Raw genomic sequence first — 21,855 nt, 5'->3', positions numbered from 1 at the left:
TGTTTTAAAGGTAATTTTCCTAAATTAACATTGTTCGTGGAATTACATAGGGATCTATTTTAAAGAGATTTGTTAATATTTGAATATGAAAGAGTTAAGTGAATGCTTCACTTTTCTTTCAAGTTCTTCATTTTGCACTTTTTTTCATTAGTAGCAGAGCGCGAAGATAATGACGAACTAAGAGAATTCTGAATGAAGGTCTGAAATTTCAAGTTCTCAGCAACCTTTCCTGAGGTATGTCTTCCCCAAAGTTTGGTTGCTTTGACAGAGTCAGTGACACACACTTCTCTTCGATGACACTCCAGGACAAAGTGAGCAGCCTGTGGGCTAGGACTAGTCTGAAGAAATGAAAACAGGAGACAACTAAGCCATGGGTGGAGAAACCCAGTGAAAACAATCGTAAGTTATCACCAAGCTGAGGAAGGATGTTAAGACTTTGAGCTCATTCCAGCAACAATTCCCAAACTTAGTGTCTGGAAGCATTAAACATTTGTTATGTCTTAGTGGGTTAGGAATCTGGGAGCAGATTAGCTGGGTGCTTGTGGTTTAGGTCTCTTAAGAGTTTGCAAGCAAAGGTGTTGGATGGGGCTACACCTTTGGAGGATGCTCTTCTAAGCCCACTCACAAAGCTGCTAGAAGACCTCAAGGGCACTTACGTGGACCTCTCCACAAGGTTGCTTCACAGCATGGCAACTGTTTCCTTCCAGAGCAAGTGACCCAAGAAAGAGCAGAACACAGCACCCAAGATAGAAGCCACTTTTTCTCTAGAGCCTCATCTTAAAAATGACTTCCCACCACCTCTGTCATATTCTATTTGTTAGACATTAATTAACATGTACAGCTGGCCCTCGAAGGGAGGAAATGGCACAAGAGTGTGAGTAGCACTGAGGTAGGTAGATTACTGGGGCCATTGTAGGTGCTACCTACTACAAGGACACTGTTGTTACTTTTGTATATTTTATGTCTGGTAACTCAAAATTTTCAGAGACCTCAAGGTACATGCTTTAAATTCAATCTGCACAGCAACTCTTTGAGGTCATCAGAGTGGTTCTTGGAGCTGGGTCATTTTGTATTCAAGCAAAATGGGACTCAGTGAGATTAAGTAACCTGCTTAATCACAACCAGTAGAAAATAAAAGTAGATTCAGGTTTTCTAACTCAAAGTTTTCCCGTATTTTGAAGTTAAAGTTGATGCCATCCCATGAGATATTTTCAATCTAATGGGAAAAAAATGTGAAAATGAAGTGCTAAGTTGATTGTAGCTCAGGACTGGGGGGACAGGAGGTGGGGTGGAAAAAAGGATACAAGAGCTGGATGTGGAGGTTAGTGATTTATTTATTTTGAGTAAATCAGAAGGGAAAATCATTTTAAGTCTATCCTTAGAGATTTTACACAACAGGATGGAAATGTCAGAATTATGTCTTTAATACAATTAGATAATTTGGGGATATATAATGGAGAATGGCTTATACCAAGTAGCTAATCAGATACTTGTGGCATGATGAATTATGGTTTTGGAATTTTGTTTTGCAATCACACTTGTATGATGTTGTATTAATATTATGGATTTTGAATTGAATAATGGAGTTCAAATTGCAGTTGGGGACTCACAAGTGTCCTTTTCATTCTGTGTTTATAAATGATTGTTGCCTAAATAGCATACATCTTGTGGTGTCCTTTTGAAGTACCAAAGAATAGGGGCCTCTCTGAGTAGGGAAAACCACCATGATGCTTTGTGATATGAGGTTAGATGAGAGTTTCCCTGCCTTGGCACTAGCGACATTTTTGGCTGGATAACTATTTATTGTGGGTGCTGTCCCATGCATCATAAGATACTTGGCAGCCTCCCTGGCCTCTACTTATTAGATGCTAGTAACACCCCTGCACACACACACACAAGTTTCAATGTATGTTGTTATTTTATTGCTGTGAATTTGCCACATGCCATCCTGCTGAGAATACTGGGCTTTATGTCAGTCTTAACTTCATTCATTACTCCTGCAATAAAGGAAGGGATATAGGTTAGATGTTGGAAAGTACTGTAAAAGCTGTGACCATTTGTAACCTCAAATGACTGCAGATGAGTCCTTCGGTCCAGACCTGGGGTTTGCTGGTTAGCTAGGCAATAACTGGAAGCGACAGGAGAACGATGCCAGCAGATGACTAATTATATGTGCATGTTTTGGATTTGGGCAGCATTTTATGAGAGGGAGGGCTCTTATGAGGCCTATAATTAGGTTTCTTTTCTTGTTGCTAAAACTGATTCTGGAGAATGTGGCTTGGGTGTGCAGCAAAGTGGGCTTTCTATTACTGAACTCTACTAATGACAGTCTCACCCACCCAGGACCCGGCAGTGTAGGATGCTGCTGGGGGTCAGCTCCTATAAAACGATTGGCAAGGGAGAGCCAAGGAGAATGACTGCTTCCTGTGGGGAGTTACAAGAAAGGAGAGCGAGCTGGTAGAAAGTAGAGGGATGGGGAAGAAGCATTTCCTTTAATGCTTATCAACATTGTTATTCTCCTTCATGGAGATTTATTCTAACAATGTCATTTCCAAAATAAATTATATTTTCTTTCAGAGAGGTCCAAGAGTCAATCTCATGGGATTCCTCTAAAAAGTATAAGAGCAGTAGTAACCTGGGATCATGGTTCTGTGAGATGAATCAGGTTCCTGGAGTCCTCTGGTGAGAAATAAAGTAAATGGGTAATTAAACATGCCTTTCATCTAAATCGGAGTAATTGCCCAATGCAATTGGATTCTAGATGACTATAAGTGAAATGTGCACTTCTAAGAAATGGTCCTAAGGACATCAGTCCCAATAATATTACAACATTGGGAAAATATGATTTTTTTCAAGATAAAATAATTTGCTGCCCTCCCTTCCAGGAAAAACAAATGATGAGGATAACCATGTAAACAAAAGTATGACATTCCCTGTGTGAAGCTGGAGGAACACAGTGAAAGGAAGAACTTGCGATTTGGGTCATAGAACATTCCTTTGAACAAAAAACAACGTTGATCAACACACATGCCCCAGACTTGGAACAAAGTGAATTATTGAAACCAGGGGCAGATGTAGACCAGATAAAACACACCAGGCACCAACATGGAAGCAACATGAACTCTGCTCTGTAGCAGATGATACTTCAAACTCAGAGCCGCTTTTTCAACCCAGTATGGCTCACGTATTTAAAGAGGAAATGATTAGGAATGAAATTTGCACTTGAATATATGTGGTCCTTATTAATCTTGGTCAAATCTGGGGAGCAAATCTTTTTCCAAATCCATTGAGCTAAAATCTAGGCAGCAAAATTTCTTCCATTTTCACAATTTCCTCCTCTTCCACCCCCCTACACATATGAGATACAGTGAAGTGACAGAATACAGGTAACCAAACAGACCCAAACATTCCATCTAGAAAATGGAATTACCTGAATGTGATTAAATTGTACAAAGTCTTAAATGTTACAATGAGTGTTCACCAGCCTCCTGAAATATATCAGGGCATATTTCATAAATACAATGGTGGCCTTCTTCTTTTATGGTGGCCTACAAAAAAAGAACATAGAAAAATGAATCACCTCTAAATATTTTGAAAACTGATTTGAAATCACCCAAAGAGTGAGCAAAAAGGAAGTAAGTACAAGGCCAAAAACAGCATAAAGAATTGAAAAGGGATGAAATTGTAGGAGTGAGACAAGGAACTTCAGTTACAAACCAAAATACAGGGACAGTTGGAACAAATTGATCCTCTTTTCATTTAGAGAGGGATAGAGAAGTGTAGCAACCTAGTTGGAAGCTCACCATTCTGAGTTCCTGACCAATGCCAGTCACCAGTGCTTTGGGAGGGCCAAAATTCTGTCTACAATCTGATCTTGGGTGTGTTAGGAATTCACAATTTATCCACAGAGGCTGGAGTGCAAGATTTCAACCTGTGCAAGTGTGTGAGAATGTGTGTGTGCGCACACGTATGTATACACATGTATGTGTGCATGTATATGTGCGTGTGTGTGGATATGATAGATTTTATGCATGTAACTTCTTACTCTGGAGTGACTCAGAGCATCATTTTCTGTATCAATCTTCTTTCTTACGTGTCTAATATATTCATTTTGGAATTAGCATTTGAAAAATATTTTATATACCAGGGATGTACTTTTTTGTAACCAGATTCATCAAATTCTGTTCCCAAATTTCCTGTGAGAAAGCTTATAGGGGTCATGGAGGAATGAGACAAAGACTGAGCTGTGCTGATTCCCAGACCTTTGTGGACACTGTAAATTCAGACCAGTTTAATTATCAGCCAATTGGTTATTCTATCATTGCAATGAAGCATTTCTTTCTTATTCACTGAGCTAATACAACATTTCCCCCTTGTTGCTGTCTATGGTCCAGCCACAAATAACTAGATGGCAATATCACCCTAATTTACTTATAGGCAGAGTGATTTTTGCCAAAGAAGGTATTGCAAAAATTTCTGCTTTTGCTCCAAAATCTACCCTAATAATTTACAGATGATCTCTCATTTTGAGTTAGTTAAAATTGTTACCCATCTGAGTTTACTCATGGCTTCAGGTTAAATCAAAGTTCCTTGAAAAAAGTGAAAACATTTTAAAAATTCCCATATTTCTAAATTTTGTTAAATGCCAACATGAGTTACTGAGGCCCCACCGTAAACAGCCAACATCTGGGATAACGTCAGGTAATCTGGAAAGGTCAAAACCCCCCAAATTTAATAAAAGGAATCTATACATTGGTATGTGTTCTCCCGCATTAGAACTCACTTTGACTTGACTTGTTAGCACGGGACGTTAAACATCTAGGGGAGGATAGAGAGGACAATGGAAGCCTTTCTCAATATAGATTGAAATCTTCCACAAGAAAGCTTGGCACGGGCTGACATTTGACTGACTTATATTTTTTAAGAACCAAAATAGAAGGAATCACTGCACCTCCATTTCACTACTTTTGCCATGGATGATGAAGATGAGGAAGAGGATGAAGAGGGTGATAGTGAAGGTGTAAGCTGTTACCTAAATGTATGCTCCATTAACTGTCAATTCACGACTTCTGTCTGTTGTGTTATGATTAATTGCCTAGCTTGGGTTAGCAGTAGGCTGTCTCAAATGACTCCTCATGAATTCCAGGATTCCTTCTTATGAAATGTGATAAAATACCTTTAGCTAAGTTTCTTTCCTTCTTTTCCTTCAGAAAATGCATGAAATCATAGATTGCAGCTTACCCACACACAAATAAAACTGGGGATAGAATCTGCTAATCAAAATCACACTAGAAACCTGGGTTGTATTACTCCACAAAGCCCATGACCCCATTACTTACTTTCTCACTTGGAAAGAATTCCTGTGAAAGATGATCTGGAGGTATTTTCACAAATGCTGCATTTGATACACAGTGATGGAATGATCTTCATTTAGCAACAGGAAAGGGACTGGAGAAAACTGGAAATTCATACTTAGCATTTTCTTCCTGGCCCAACAACAAAAACATCAATGTCTGTGTGTTGGATCTATACATAGGATCAACACCCTGGGCACGTCTGACTGCCTGTTACATTTATAATTTGCTTTACTTTTAAAACATTTTCTCAGTAGCAACATAGTATCCTGTGAGGTTGGCTTTCATGCAATTTCCATTTTGGAGCTGCCGGACTCTGGCTCCGAGAGTTTGGGGAGCCTGTGAACCACCCAGCTGGTAACGGTGATGTCAGGCTTAGAGGCAGGACTAATGCTTAGTGCTTTTCCTCCCCTACAAGACCCCACTCATTGTCCTCTAATACTACACGTATCTCATTATTGCCTGAAATTGCATCAATCCTTCCCTACACATGGGGGGAATGTCCAGGACAAAATGTAATATTGAAAAACATAAGACATGGGCCTGAGATTCATGAGCTAGAAGAGCACTTAAGCTTTTGCACTCTGCCTCCCTTCTAGGCTTTGCATGTTTTCAAGAGAATTCTCAGGAAGCATTTCTTTATGATTATTCAATTTATGTTGATCTCTCAATCAAAAGGTAAATGGTACTCCCTGCAAGATCACATTTATGATTATAGCAAGAAAATGTGTGAGGAAATGTGCAATTTGAATTTGCCTTTAGCCTAAAATACGTAGAATGCATGAAGTCTGAATTTCAAGATACATGGGGTATAGCACTACAAACTACAATCCACTGGACATGACCTCCAATGAACTTTGGAGATTTTGGAAGCAGTCAAAAGAACATAAGGACCACGGGGGTCTACTTTTATTACAGCATTAGGTTGTTTGTTGCTTTTATTTCTCTACTTTGTTTTTCTGTACAGTGCAGTATGAGTCATTGCATTTCTCGTGGGAGAAAAGTCACTGTATTCATCACTTTTTGTCAAGCCCAAGAACAATAATAAAAGAAACATTCGAGGAAAGGACAGTTTGGACGACTTTTGTCATGCAGCCAATGAGAATTGACAAATAGGGTGATGCGGAATTAAGACTTACATCTAAAAGAACTATTAATATTCTTAGCTCCTCCAAGTCCTATTAACTAGGAAAATTTGGATTTAGAAAAGAAAAAAATAGAATTTAATGTAATCAAGTACTGAATGTATGAAGTCCTTTCCAAACATAATAGTCCCACAAATTGAGTAGTATTAGATGAATTATTAGTTGCAGGATGTGTAGGGGAAATAGGTGAACTAGCTTAAATAGGAGTCTGAAGTAGAAGGTGATAAGATTAGTAGAGTCAATTTTTTCTGAATGTTCTTAGAAGGATTTTTAAACGTTTTTGAGTTCAATTCAACTAAGTGCTTGAGACGAGGGCTTAGATGGTTTCCCTGGCAGCAGGCAGTGTACCAGTCCTTAGTGTGAAGCGGCACCAACTTGCCAGTTCCTGAAGTGGATCAGGAAATATCTCCACTTGCTCAGTTACAAGCTGAGACAAATGTGTGCTGTTAGTTCAGGTACTCCTTATTAAGATTTATGAACAAGTGCCCGCGTTCTGTGGTGCCCCCAAGAGCGAAGAAATGACTGAAGGATCCTCACGGCATACCAAAGAGGCCATGCCAAGCTTTTGACCCCTGGAGCAGCATTCCTAGATGAGAATTTCCATCCTTTCCTTCAGCTGGGAGAAGAAAGCTTGAGACATCTGTTTCCTGATAGAATAGGGGATATTAAGAGAAGAAGCAATGAGCTTCCTAACTTCTCTACCTTTGGAAGACACGAGTGCTCTCCTATATAGCCTGACTTGTTCTTCATCACCTCTATTAAAACCCTGGGCCAGTGGATCTCAAAATGAAAATGTGGTCCTCCAACAGGCAGCAATACTATCAGCCAGGGACTTTTCTATCTGTGAGAGGGAACTGAAAGTCCTACTCCTTGAACCCAGAGCTAGTTCCCACCAAAGCTGACCTTTTAACGCTTGAGCTTTACTGCCCCCTTGCACATGGGAGGCATAATTTCTGTGGCTTCTGTGTGCATCTACAGTGCATGAAGTGCTGAGGCACAGAATACAGTAGGATTAGGAGGTGACACTAAGACCTTCAGTTCATGTTGAGTCTCTGATTGCGATCTAGGGGTGGAGCATAGTCTAGTCTATAGAGGAGCTCAAGTCTGCACATCTGCACATTGTACAGGTGAGCCAGATGTGTGTGTCTCCTTACCAAGAGAGCCCCCTTCCAGCTAGGTACACATTGTGAGTCAGCCCAGGAGAAGGAATGAGGCTTTCAAACGCCACGGGCAGGCAGGTCAATCAGAAAGCACCTTAAGAGCAGCTCTCTGCATTGCAATGAAGAGATCAAGCAGTGGAAAAGGAAGGAAAATAAGATGGGGTTTCTGTTGTGAAATTGCATCTTAGACCAAGAATCATACTGCTCTTGTGGCTGAGGCACTACAGGTTAAATGATTTGCCCAAGGTCATATAGAAAGTCAATGGCAAGAAAAGGCTCAACTCAGAATCCTGAAAGTCATAGTTTTTAAAAAGCAGCCCACAGTGTTTCAATTTCTTGAACAATTCCTGCATGTGAATTCGGCTGCTTGCATGCCCTGCCCTGGAAGTTGTATTCTCATTGTGTGTTCACCCACGAACTCAGTATATAGGAAGTTGCCTCTTAGATGTGGGGTATTTTTGAACTGCACAGTTAAGAATTTTCCCAAGTCCATATCCATAAGGTGATCAGATTGTTGTAAGATGCTGTCTTAGTCTGTTTTGTGTCTCCATAACAGAATACCACAGACTGGGTAATTTGTAAAGAAAATAAATTTATTTCTCACAGTTCTGAGGTTGGGAAGTCCAATATCAAGGTGCTGGCATCTGGTGAAGACCTCTGTGCTGTGTCATCCCGTGGTGGCAGGCTGATGGGCCAGTGAGTGTGAGAGAGCAAGATATGAAACTCACAGCCTCCAGCCCTATTATAATGGGCATTAATCCATTCATGAAGGTGGAGCCCTCATGACCTAAACACCTCCCGTTAGGGTCCACCTCCCAACACTGTTGCATTCGGGATTAAGTTTCCAACACATGCTTTCTGGGGGACACATTCAAACCAGAGCAGATGCTGTTCTCTCATCTCTCAGGATTTGCTCTCACTTGGGCCATATGTTAAGGAAGCAACAGTTTAAAAAGAGAGCCCTCCTTCCCCCACCCACTCATACTTTCCCATCCTCACTTGGCCAGTAAAGAATAGCATAGCCTCTTATGTAGCCTCTTCAGTGTACAAGAAAGTTCCTCATAAAGGGCTGAAGAACTGAGCTGATTAGGTGAAAGGTGTTCAGGCAAATCGTCAGGAATTGTGTCCTTGCTTTCTGGAAACTGAAAGGGGCAGTGGGCAAGCCTTGATGAAAAGCTGCTGTGTTGAGTCTCATACGTCCACGTCCACCTGCAGGTCCGCCTAGGGGCAGCAGGCCTCTGAAAAACGATTGCTTAAGCTGCCCTGATTTCTGGGGTCCAAAAGTCTATGTCATTGCAAAGAATCTGGATGGATTTCAAAAAGAAAGTACGTTCCACTTTATTTAGGATGGCTCTTTCAGCGTGGGTGTCTTTGCTGCTTCCGGCTGCATAAATTATTATTATAATGACATTCCCACTGACCCAAACCCCTTGGTCTTGGCTCTGTGCACATGTGTAAATCTAACAAATGTCTGTACAGCTCTAATCGTCCTTTCCTAGTACTTACAGAGGATAGCATTTCTAAGTGGCTTTATTTTACATTATCCTCAGTGTTTTGTCAAAGAAGCAAAGGAGTCAAACGTGCCTGTGTTGAGTTGGAGACCTACGAACCCTCTGTGGTCCGGCTTCTATTTCTGAATAGACAGGGTCGTCGATAGGTGGACTTCATCTTTGAATATAATTGTGTGGGTTTTTAAAAATCTGTCTCTAATAAATATATAATCATAGAAAGTGTATTACTCAGGCAATTATTTAAATAGATTTACATCATAACATGTTTCTGGTGTTTCTAGCCTGTTTAACATTCAGAGTGATATGGACTATAAAATTATTTAAATCTAATGATTTGTTGTTTCAAAAAGTTGCTGTTGTTAGGTTGATAATGTCTCCTGAAACAAAATAACAAATGAAACATTTCTCTTCCCTCCCTCTTTCCCCCATTAGTTAAAGCTAAGTTTTGTTAGGAGCTTTTAAAGATTGTTCTAAATAGATTTCAAATTCTGTTATTTCTTCCTCACCATTGGCATGGATTACAAACCTATCATCCTTGTCACTATAATTAACAGTGCTCACATTTATTAATTGACTATGGTTTTTGGTTTCCAACCCCACCCACACCCCTAAAACCTGCCTTGACAGGCTTTATGACTTAAAACATACACAAAGCTATATTCAGGATTTGTAGGCTAACAAATATTATAGAGACATGATATAAGTGAAATTAACATGGGAATTTTACCTTTGAAGAAGAAAAGACAACAATGCTTTAAAGGGCATATGCAGGCCTAAATAGCTTCTCTCTTCAAAAGGGTCAATGCTGTTTAGACTTTTCCACAACCATTTTATTGGCACATTTTTAAAATACAGGAGAAGAACCACATTGCCTGCATAATGATGGATGCTGAATTCAACCTCAGAGGAAAGTCAAGCTCTTCCTGGGAGGGTTGAATCAGGCTTCCTTGCTCTGTCTTTTCGTTTGCATTATTCAGTGGAAAAATACAAAGTGGCATAATGATGGGAATAAGTTATCTTTTATCAAATCTGACTTTAAAATTCAGGTTATGTAAAACATAGAAACGCATAGGAAATTCAATCAGAACCTCCAGTCACATTGTGTACTCTCTGTTCTTGGGCAACTGAACACTCCGCTGAGTCCATGCCTGGGAGCAAGTCTCAGATTCGCCCTTCCTGGCTGGAACACCTTTTGCCAGCAACTTCCACCAGGGGAAGCTCTGAGCACACCAGTGCTTCACAGGCAAACTGCGAAATTCAGGCAAGACAGGGCAAAGAAGGCAGCAGGGGAAGCTAACAAAAAGTCCTGAAATCGCTTTTGTAGAAACTAATGAGACTGGGTTTCTTTAGGATTATTACACTGTGATTTAACTACCAGTAGGGAATGTAGAGTGGAGTAAAGATGGAAACAGTATTTGGAACTAAAATCTTCCAGAACCTAACTTCTTTAATGGAGAAAACCCACTTGCTGTTTAAGAAGTGTAGTCCTTCAAGGAGCTGAAATCACTGTTTTGCTTCTTAATCCCTCATCTATAGGTTATTGAAAGCTACTCTCATTCATTCTAGTTCACCTTGGTTTTACACACATGCACACACACATACACACACACACTCCCATAAATGATAAATTCGATGTCTGTAGAAAGACAGTCACCTAATTGCACAGTGAAGCAGAAGAAAGCCTTGCAAATGGTATACAATTTTCAAAGTGTTCCAAGCCTTAGGCAAAAGCCTTTCAACTGTGTCTAAAACTGAATGATAAAATATGTTGTACAAATTATCTGTGAACAGGAAACATGTGGTAGTGGCAGAGGACTGAAATGTAACACTTGTAAAGAAATGGGAACTGCCAGTCATTTCGACCCTTTCTTTCTTTCTTTTTTCTTTTTCTTTTTTTTTTAAGTTGCAAGTTTCATCATTTTTTTTTTTACCCTCCGTTGATGTTCAAGTTTATAATAAGACACTTATCAGATTACACTGGGCCAATTGCAGCTTTATTTTAGAAACAACAACAAAAACCAAACAGATGAGGCTAAAGATTTGGTGTTGCCCATCCCCTCCCCCTTTGAGGGACTCCTTAAAAATCTCTCTGCTCTGTTGCTTCGGGAGCCCTGGTGATTTGTGTGTGGAATTTTTAAAAGGATGGAAAATCTCCTGAAATAGGAAGCATGCAAAGCTCAGGTGATTGCAAGCTGCATAAATGTTTCTCCATCCTTTATTTTCACAAAGGCAAAGGTGCTGGTTAATCGTCACTGAAGGGCAGAAAGGGTTCCGCTGGGATGCTACCTGCTGTCTCCTCACACTCCGTGTTACTCTTGGAATGTCGTGTCAGAGTTTTTCTCTTTCCAAGATGCATCCATTCTTTCTCAGTGAAACCAGTCAAGATTGCCTATGATCCCTATTGAGGGAATTTGTGATTAACCCCTACTATGTATCACCTAGTCTCCTCAATCCTTGATGAACTCACACAAACTATATATATATTTCAAGCCGTATGCAGCTCTCTGAGGAAAGTTAAAGTGTTAGTAAATTTCATATTTAGAGAAAAAGGAAAAGAGAGGGAAGTCTGTTCTGCTACATTTGTTTTCTATCAGGAAGTTACTCAGCTTTCATCTCAGTGCTCAGTGGCACCCTTATTTTAGCTTGTCTTTTACCACATGACTGCTTGATGACCTTTAAATTAGCATGCTTACTATTCTGCCTGGTATACAGATCCGCCTTCTTATTATTGGGGCTGACCCTGGATGAAATGCCTTGGGATAGTCATCAAAAATGAAAGAGGAGAAAACAGTTTAATTTGCAGCCCAAACTCCATCACCAGCAAAAACAGTTAGTTGAAACAGTCTCCTCCTAGTGAACAAGCATGGGCATCAGACTGGCATAGTCTGCACAGTCAAATACATACCCCCCCATTCCTGGAGCTAGACATTACATCATCCTGCTCTGACATTGCAAATTGTTTCCTTCCTTCCCTCCCTCCCTCCCTCCCTCCTTTCCTTCCTTCCCTCCCTCCCTCCCTTACTCTTTCCCTTTATTCCTTCTCATCTTCCTCTTTTCTTTTAATTGCACAAATTATTCAACACTTCTTTTGTGTCAGTCACAGAAAGAAGCTGTGGTTTTGATGGTGAATACGGTATGGTCTATCTCAGGAGTTCTTGGTGTGGCGGGAAAACTGGAACAAATTCATAGAAGGAATCACAGCACCAGACTTCTCTCTCCCAATATGCCAGAGTGTGTGTCTTGCACTCTTCAAGACACAGTTATCACATTTTGGTGTTCTTGCAGTATTGCTTTGGAATGCCAATCTTTCCATCCAATTTCCCTGCATTTCAGCACGTTGCTCAGAGGGCATATGGTTCTCCTTCTTACCCTCTGTCTCATACAATCATTCCTACCTTTATAGCTTCCTAGTCTATTTTTTAAATCCTATTCTGCAATGTCTCCTTTTCCCTTTTAATTTAGCAAAGCTCCTCCACTTCGTGTAAGTTCATATTATGTAGGCATTTTTTAATGAAACCTCTGCTAATACTGGTTGTTTCTCATTTAGAGTATTTACACATTTTGGTGTACATTAGATATGTTTTTTTTCTCTTCCACTGATCCTGTATCATTTCTCTTTTTACCACAAACAAGACTGAGAGCAAGAATTACATCATACACTACTTTTTAAAATAAACTCAATAGCATCTAATGATAATAGCAAACATCGGTTGAGTACTTACTGTCCCATAGGCAATGTGCTAAGCTCTTTCCACCTGTTATGCCATTTCATACTGATGATAATCTTATGATTTAGAGTATTACTACTTTCTACATTTTTTTTGGCAAGGAAATTGAAGAAGAGATTTTTAAAGCTAGCTTGTTAAACTGGCAAAGTAAATTTTAACCTACAGATCTTGGCTCCAGAGTCCATGCTCTCTTATGCCGAGCATCTAGGGAGTTTTCAATAAACATCTGCTCAAGTGAATTGAATGGGAGACAATTTGCAAATCTGAGAACCATTGAGAAGCCTGCTACAAGAATGCCTAGGGTGAATGAAGGGGACAGATAGTGAGTACATTTTTTTGCCATATGAATGGGTTTTGAGGTTCGGATGTATTTAACCTTCACCCATTACAGGGCATATTTTGCCACGCGGGCATGTGGGGGAATCTGGGAAAAGTGAAATACAGAAGGTAGGCAAATGGGCTTCATTATGGTTCTCTGGCTCAAAAAAGAGCCAAGAAATGTAATAGAGGAGTTAGCCCATTTTTGTTGCAATGCATTTTGAAATGTATTTAAGAAATTTCCGGTGCTTCACAAATTCTGTTAACTTGTTGCTTAGATGTTTCCTACTGATGCCCTTCACTCCTTCCTTCTTTCTCTTCCTCCATCCTTCCTTACTGTGGCCATAGGACTAAATGATAGTTGTGCAATTCTGGGGATTGTACCAAAGTCAGAAACAGGACTTAAACCCCATTGTCACACACAGAATCGTTTTTGTTCGTTTGTTTGTTTTAGTGAAAACACTAAAGTATTACCACTGTTTTCCACAGTCAGATACAGAGAATGCTGTTATCCATGACATCAGAGCATTGGTAAATGGAGCAGGACATTATATAACCCTGCACCTGCAGGCCTGTTTCCATGGGCGAAGCCAAATTTATAACTGTGCCCTTTGTGATCTGATCATCTCAGAGAAAAGAATGACTCTTGAACTTTGCCCAGTGGTCATTCTATAGCTAGTTATATTATATTTTCATCTAGTCTGCATTTTCCTCTCATACATGGCTGTTGATAGCCTGAGGAGAAAGGCAGTAGATGTGTTATGATTAATTCGTAAACTATATAACATGATTACATTGTAAACAAACCCCTTGAAAGGTCCAGGTCCTTGCACCAGCCAAGAACATGTAAAACCATCTGGTGCATACACCGTAGAAGGTTTCCCCTAGTTAGAGGAGATAGTGACTGTTTCTTGCGGACTAGCAGAATGGAAGCAGCCATCCCCCTCTCCACTCCTACTCTGACCATTACTCTTTGGGTAATCAATCAATTTTCCACTGAACTCTCAAAAATCCTTTATTTTGCCACCCACATAGGGATTTACTTGGACTATTTAAGCATTTCTCACTCTGCGCCTTTCATTATCTGTAGTCATTCCTATCTCATGCCTTTAGGCATCTTCAATCCGCAGGCTATTCTCCTCATATCCCAGGCTCTCTGATTTCTCTTTTTAGCTTTTCTACCTTTGTATCCAGCCTAGTCCCTTGGACCACTTCATCTGCATCTCCATATAGCCTTAATGTCCTTGCTGTTCTCCCTTTCCAACTGAATGTACCCCCCACCCGATGCCAGACCAAATCCTCCTAGAGCTGCTGAGCAACTCTGAACAAAAGCACATACCATTTGTATTCCCACATGCCCCTGGCCCATTCCAAGCCTCTTTGTTTCTCCTTAGACTTATTTTCCTCATCTCCATGCTTATTCCCAGCAGATTCTGAGCCTGTCTCTGGTTCCAGAAGAGAATGCTCAGGCTTGAGTTTTCTCAACCTCACACCCACATACCTACCAACGTATTTATGTAGGTTTTCCTCAACTCTTCCCTCAGTAAGTTTCCTCTCCCTCTCTCCTTTGTTCTTTCTTCCCTTCTGTCCTACCTTTCTTTCCATCCTCCTTTTATCTCCAAATAAACAGAGAAAAACTGCTTTCTATTCTCTTCCTCGTCTAACTTCCAGCCTAACTCCATCTCTTCTTGAGAGTCAATTTTTGCCTCCTTTCACACTTTTCTCTATCGATTTTCTCTTCTCTTTATAAAGGTTTTTTAACTTCCTCTTTTCTGCTACCCAATTTTTATCAGCATAGAAACATGCTCAAATATCTCCCATCAGTAAAAGTCTTATTCATATTGTACCTTCTTGCAGCCTTTGCCCTATTCCTCTCCTGCCCTTCATAGCCAGCCTGCTTAAGCAAGAAGTTGACACCAGCAGTGGCTACTATCTCACTTCTTTAATCTGCTGAAATCTGCTTTCTATCCTTGCACTCCTCTGGGACTGCTCTTTCTAATGCCAATCATTTCCAGATGCAGGACCCGGGGAACAATTTCCAATCCGCCTGCTCACCTGATAGCTTTGCAATATTTGGCATTGCTAGCTACTGTCCTTTTGAATTTCACAACTCCTCTTTTTGCTTTTAAGACACTAAGGTCCCATGGTTTTCCTTTTTCCTCTCTGATACTCCTTAATTTCCTTTATTGGCTACAGTTTCTCATACCACCACTAAATATTGGGAGTCACAAATACTCCCCTTAAATGTCTTTTCATGCTACACTCTCTCTGTACGCCATTTCGTCTGCTTTCTACCTTGTAAACAACAAAGTCTCCTGTTTATATCTTCAGGCCTGATTACTCTTCCTACATTAAGACCATGCCATTGACTTCTTACTCTATATTTTCACCTAGACAAACAAAGTTATCTTAATCATGGTATATTCAAACAGAATGCCTCCACTATTCCTTTCTTTGCCACCCACACAGTTGTCTGATCCAAATACAGAGGAACTATCCTGGGTTCCAACTCTTTCTGATACCTGAGAGCAACTTCATTGACAAATCTTATGATTTCCTGAGCTCCCTTGAATATATCTTCTCAGCTTCTCCATGATTGCCCTTGCTTAAATGGTTGCTTCTCACTTAGGGAGTGGCAAATGCCTCTTTTCTAGGCACATCGCCATTAACCATACCATGAGCCTGCCATTCCTCTCTCCCTCTCACCATGTGTCCTCTGCTTCCTTCTGTTTCCTCCTACTGCATTCCTAATCAAGCATTGCTGTCTTTGGAATGCCTGTCATGACTTACTGAAGTTGTCATTCCTTCCTCTGTGATTTCATATTTCCCCTTATTCTAGTGGAACACTTTTATCACTTTGCATAATAAATACTTATTTACTTCTCCCTCCAAAACTAGACTGTGAGCTCCCTAAAGGCATGATTTTTTTGTTTATTGTTATGATGCAAACCATATTGTCAGCACCTGACTCGGTGCTTGGCACATGGTTTTGATAAATACAAGAAAGAATGAATAGCTTAAAATTTCCAAAGAGATTATACACTTCCTCATAGCTATCCGCCACCATTGTTTTGCACTTATTTAGTTGGTGAACTGAAAGAGAGTGGGTCACTGCATAGTGGAAAGAACACTGATTAACCTTGAGGAGAACTAGGCTGGTCCTGGTAATTAGGTGTATGACCTTGGGCAAGAAATTTCTTCTCTAGGTTTGTGCTTTCTCATCTCTAAAATCAGAGAACAGGATTAGATGATTAAAAAAAAAGGTACTGCCAGCTCTAAAAATATTATAACCTGAAATGCTTTCTTCTAAAATTCTAAACAAGGTGATTCTTAGTTTTAGATCCTTGGTTAAGATCCCAGGATGTATGCTTAGATTTTCTGTGAACCATGTGAAATTGTGTTCAAGGTTTTATTGTTGTTGTTACTTGCCGTAGAAGAGCCTATGAATTGATAAATAATATCCAGTCTCTTCTACTTTAGTAATAGAACATTTAAAGATTTAATTGATTGCATGGTCACTAAGACAGGTGTATTTTCCAGTCTTCTGTGAAGTTGGATGTGGCAAAGTGACAAGGTTTTGAGTAAGCAAGTGACTGAAGGAGTGTGAGCCAAAGTGATGTGGGCATATTTTTTATAACCATGTACCTGTCCTCCATTTCCTATTCCTCTCTTTTCTTGGAATGGAGCATGAATATGATGATGTTGAACAGTTTTGCTTAAGAAATGCAATACTCCAGAAATTGACAGACCATTAAATCAGAGGGAACCTGGGTCCCTGAATGATCTTCTGTAGCTAAAGCTGTACCCCATCATCCCAGACTTTTCTGTAAAAGATAATTAACCCATCTATCTTGTTTTAGCCATGATTATGTTAGTTTCTCATAAAGCCTTGAGCCAATGTTGAACCCAGTATATTTGCATACCTGCATTTTTGGAAAGAGGGCCCATCAATTTCACCAAGTTTGCAAAAGATTCTGTGACCTCATGTGACAGATTAAGGATGGCACAAATTCATTGACAGATCTCCCACTGAGAAGTGAGTTTAGGTTCCTTCCCCTTGAACCTGAATAGATTCTGTGACTGCCTTGACCAATTGAACACAGTGTAAATAAAGTTGTGTCAGTTTCCAGCTCAAAGTCAAAAGAGAATGGTAGCTTCCTCTTCCTGTGTCTTGGAAAACTGGGTTTTGGAACCCCACCACCATGCTGTCAGGAAGCCCAAGCAGTCCATAGAGACATCTATGTGGAGAAGCTTCAAGGTGCTTTTATTCTTCTTCTTCTTTAAAACTCACAACAATGCCATGAAGAATATATTAATGTCCTTATTCTACAGATGAGGAAAACTGGGCACAAAGCATTTCAGTAACTAATTTACCCAAGGCTACTATTAGGAAGTGGTAGATTTCACCCTTGAACCCTGCAACCTAACCCTAAGTCTTGCATGTTTCACCGTTATGCTATGCCGCTCAATAAGGTGCTACCATGTATTATAAAAAGTTGTAAAAAATTCAATTAGATTTGTTATTTAACAGTCTTTTTGCCACTGGACTTTAAGTATGGTAAGCTAGTCTTCACACGTTTCATTTCTATTTTGTGGATATACATTGAAACTCACATCAAAATTTAAAATATTTAAAAGTATTTTATTGTGATCTACCCAAAGAGCACTGAGAAGTGCAGTTTTACAATTCTGCTAACAATTACCAAGGTCTTATTATTTTTCCCCCTTTCCTCCAAGTATATGTACTTTAAAGTATCTTGGTATTTGAATCATATTCTGCAGCACGCACCTCACATTCCCTATTTCTTAGAGGTGCATGCCTAACACTCCCATCCATAAGTTACCACTGCCTTTTCTGTACAAGAATCCAACTGTTCAATCTCTGCTCATATGCCTTCTTGAGATTCTGTTGGAACATGCCCAAGTATTGCCTGAACATGACCCCTTTGTGTGGATTCATGCACAGTTATATGCACAGCCAATCTGCCAGTCCGGACCGACAGCCTCACACCAAATCCTCCATTTCTCAGCAGGAATCCAGCAAACCAGATGTCAAGTGCATATTTCCTGAGTACTTTATGGGATCCACAGAGAGGCTCTCACAGTATGCTTCAGGCCTCAGTTTAGTGCAACTTGTCAAAATGAATTGTTTCATTTCTCTACCACAAATGCCAGGTTGAGAAGAAATTTTTAAAAGAAAATTCTGCATAAGGGTTTAGGCTTTCATATTCTTAATTAAAATCCCATGGACTTGTGGTTGGGATAAGGTCCTGGGGCTGGGGATGGGGAGTGCAAGAGACTTACTTCTTGAATGAGGTGGAAAGTAGGACAGTATCCTCTGTCTCAGCATATTCAACCACAAGATGAGAGAAGAATTCCCTCCATGATCTTGAGGACATCCCCAAAGGGGGCTGAGAAGACTCATGACATTAGGACACAAGGCAGGGTTTCAAGAAGGGGTTCTTTCTCCTTAACCTAGAGAAATACAAACTTTAGCAAAAGGGCATTGGGCATATTCTCATTTGCTCTCTGGATTTTTCTGACCTGGTGTTCCTCATTGGACCATACATGGCTATTTGCTTATTTCATAAATGCATGGTGGAATTCTTCTCCCTGAATAATTTGGTATCTACAAGTTAATCTTTCATGCAAAGGACACATTTAGTGCATAATGGTTATAACTTGGTTTCTGCATCAGACAGAGTGCGGTAAGAACACTGAGTTTGCTACTCCTTAGTGAAGAGTCTTTGGGAAAGTCACAGACTCAGTTTTCACATGTATAGAGTGAGTGGACAGTGTGCATGTCATTCAGTATCATTGCCAGTTAACTGGAAGACTGTGTGTGCCGTGCTTAGCCAAGTCCTTCACAGAGTCAATACTCCATATATATTAGCTGTTATGTGTTGTTAATAATACTGTTGATATTGCAATTCTAGTAATTATTGTTGATTCTTACGCATTACAGCCCTTTCATCAACTATATTGCAAGATAGAGATCTTCTGATGACATGGAAGTTATCCACACATTCTGCTTTCTAAATTAATGGTGCCATATTTATTGTAGGTTCCCAGTTCCCTCTCAATGGAGTTATATGCATTTTCCACCATCACTGACTGTTGTTGTCCTTAACTTTTTAGTTCTTCATCTATTAGCCACAGTCTGACTTCTGCACCCTGTTCCACTTTTGACACTGAGTGACAATCTCATCTAACCTGTACAGATGGTCCCTGACCTTCCATGATTTGGCTTAGAATTTTTCAGTTTATGACCAGTTTGTTGGATTGTAACCCCATTGTATGTCAAGGAGTATCTGCATTTTTGAGCCAAGCTTGAGAAAACACACTATCTCAGTGGGTTCAGAGCCAGCAGCCACTGGCAGGATATTGACCAAGCTGTAGACTGAACTTTTACACTTGGGTTATTCTTGGTGCCTACAAAGCCATTGCACAGTGGGCAGTGGTCACTTCTTTGGTTTGCCCTGTTCAAGTCCCTGAGATCCTTACTGTTACTGTATCCTTATCTCAAAATTCAGTTTATGTGGGTCTGGAACTTACTGGACAGTCTCCACCCAGGACACAACCCCCTTTATCCTTCAGACTGATATTCTAGAAGTGTATGACATTCTACAAGCCCACTTGACTGCAGACATCACCTACCCCCTCCTATACATATCCATATCCACTCTATCCTTCCTTTGAAGCTTTTTCACAAACTACTTATCAACTCCAATCTACTCCCCCAGCCTCCCTTAATTATTACAATCATCATTGATATTTTGCTTCTTATTATTTTCCTTAAGTATGCATTATATTTTTCTTTATTTGAGACTTGACTCCTTTGAAGGTAGAGATCACCTCTGAGATTTCCCTGTATCTTCCACGTGTCAGCCCTGATGCACAATATCTGTTAATAGATAGATTGATTGAGTTACAGAATAAAGAAAGCACTTTCTATCTTTGCATAGCTAAAAATCGTGGAGACTGTCAAAAAGACAATATGTTAGAATGTACATTTCAACTAAAGGAATCCTGATCTTAAAGTATTAAGGCTTTGGTTCAAATATCAGGTCTTTCTCCTACTCATCTGTTAATTTTGGAGTAGAATTTAACCTTTTTATTTTCAGTTTGCTCATTTAAAAAATACAGGTAATATATCTACTTACTTTTATTCTTGAGGACTGAATTCAATAATGTATGTGAAAATGCTTTGGAAAGTATTATTATTACAGGGAATTTTATCTTTATAAGAAATAGTGTCGCCGGGCACAGTGGCTCATGCCTGTAATCCCAGCACTTTGAGAGGCCGAGGCAGATGGACCATGAGGTCAGGAGTTCAAGACCAGCCTGGCCAACATAGTGAAACCCCATCTCTACTAAAAATACAAAAATTAGCTGTGGCGGGTGCCTGTAATCCCAGATACTTGGGAGGCTGAGGCTTGACCTGGGAGGCGGAGGTAGCAGTGACCTGAGATCACGCCACTGCACTCCAGCCTGGGAGACAAAGCAAGACTCTGTCTCAAAAAAAAAAAAAAAAAAAAAAAAAAAGAAAGAAAGAAATAGTGTCAAGATGAATTTCTGGTTACCTTTTTATGATTACCACAATCCTTATATCATAACTACATAATATTTAGTTTTGAAGAAATGATTCCACTGCTGAGATCTGTGTACTGTTTCAGTCCTCATTTGCAGGTGTATTGTTGATTCAAAACTGTTAACTACTGGTGGCCTTTCCACTGGGAAGATGATCATGGCTGTCTTACTTATATGGTCACATTCAGATCCTGCATAGAAAGAGAAGTACTTATACAAGTTCCTGGCCTCAAACACTGAAATGGGAAAAAGAAAAATTCTTATAAAAGAAAAAAAAAAAAGACAAGTAAGTACAATTCATTGGTTGTACTCAGATCAAACTGCTGCTCTCATGCACTTGAGTTGAGCTATCCCCTATTCCCTGTGGGTGGGCTCTGGGAGGCAGCCAAGAACACGGACACTGGTGATTTGGGAGCCCCTCAATGATGTTGTAAACAAAAATGAAAGAGGCTGGTTTGACTTTGATTTTTCCCTTGAATCAGTTACTTTTTAAAAACCAATTACTTCTAGTGAATATTTGTCTTTCCTGTTCAGCAAATTATTTATTTAAATAGTTCTTAAGAAACAGCTCTTCGGAATTCTGTTTAGAAGGAATGCTTTGAACATCTAAGATTCCACGTTCCTTTATTAGTCATATGCTGCAATCCCTAATCAGATCTCTTTACACAGAGTCCTGTAGGCTCTCTGCTCAGGCAGTTCTCTTAAGAAATGATGAACTGCTCTATTGGCAGCCGCCACAGGGTGAGAAACTCAATCAGTGTGCCACTTAACTGGCTTAAAAAAGAAAAAAACCACAGTTGGGCAAAGCCTTTGGTTAATATTATTGCTCAAGTAAAAATTTTATTACCCTCTGCAGAGTTCATAAAGAAGAGGCATTAGGCTGGCAAGCAGAGCTGGTGGGATTTACCTTTGACGTAGTGAGCTCCTTGAAGCTACAACAATGCCATATGCATCCTGTCACAGTGTCTGGTAGAAGGTACACAGTAGGTGCCTGCAAAATTAATGATTACATGGATTGAGTCCAGCCATGCATATGATATTTAGATCTT

The 21,855-nt window shown here is 39.9% G+C and overlaps 1 long non-coding RNA gene across 1 annotated transcript; it reads right to left on the bottom strand.

Moving 5' to 3' along the window:
- Window positions 1-1,899: 1,899 nt before the first annotated feature.
- Window positions 1,900-18,594, bottom strand: LOC130541204 (uncharacterized). Its single transcript, XR_008955249.1, has 4 exons — window positions 18,521-18,594; window positions 5,340-5,486; window positions 3,431-3,548; window positions 1,900-1,997 (listed from the first exon to the last, which is right to left on the bottom strand). It is a non-coding gene; the product is annotated as an uncharacterized LOC130541204 (long non-coding RNA).
- Between the last annotated feature and the right edge of the window lie 3,261 nt (window positions 18,595-21,855).

Source organism: Pan paniscus, chromosome 12, assembly GCF_029289425.2.
Source record: "Pan paniscus chromosome 12, NHGRI_mPanPan1-v2.0_pri, whole genome shotgun sequence".
Classification (NCBI taxonomy): Eukaryota; Metazoa; Chordata; class Mammalia; order Primates; family Hominidae; genus Pan; species Pan paniscus.
This window is presented reverse-complemented; position numbering and strand designations above follow the sequence as displayed.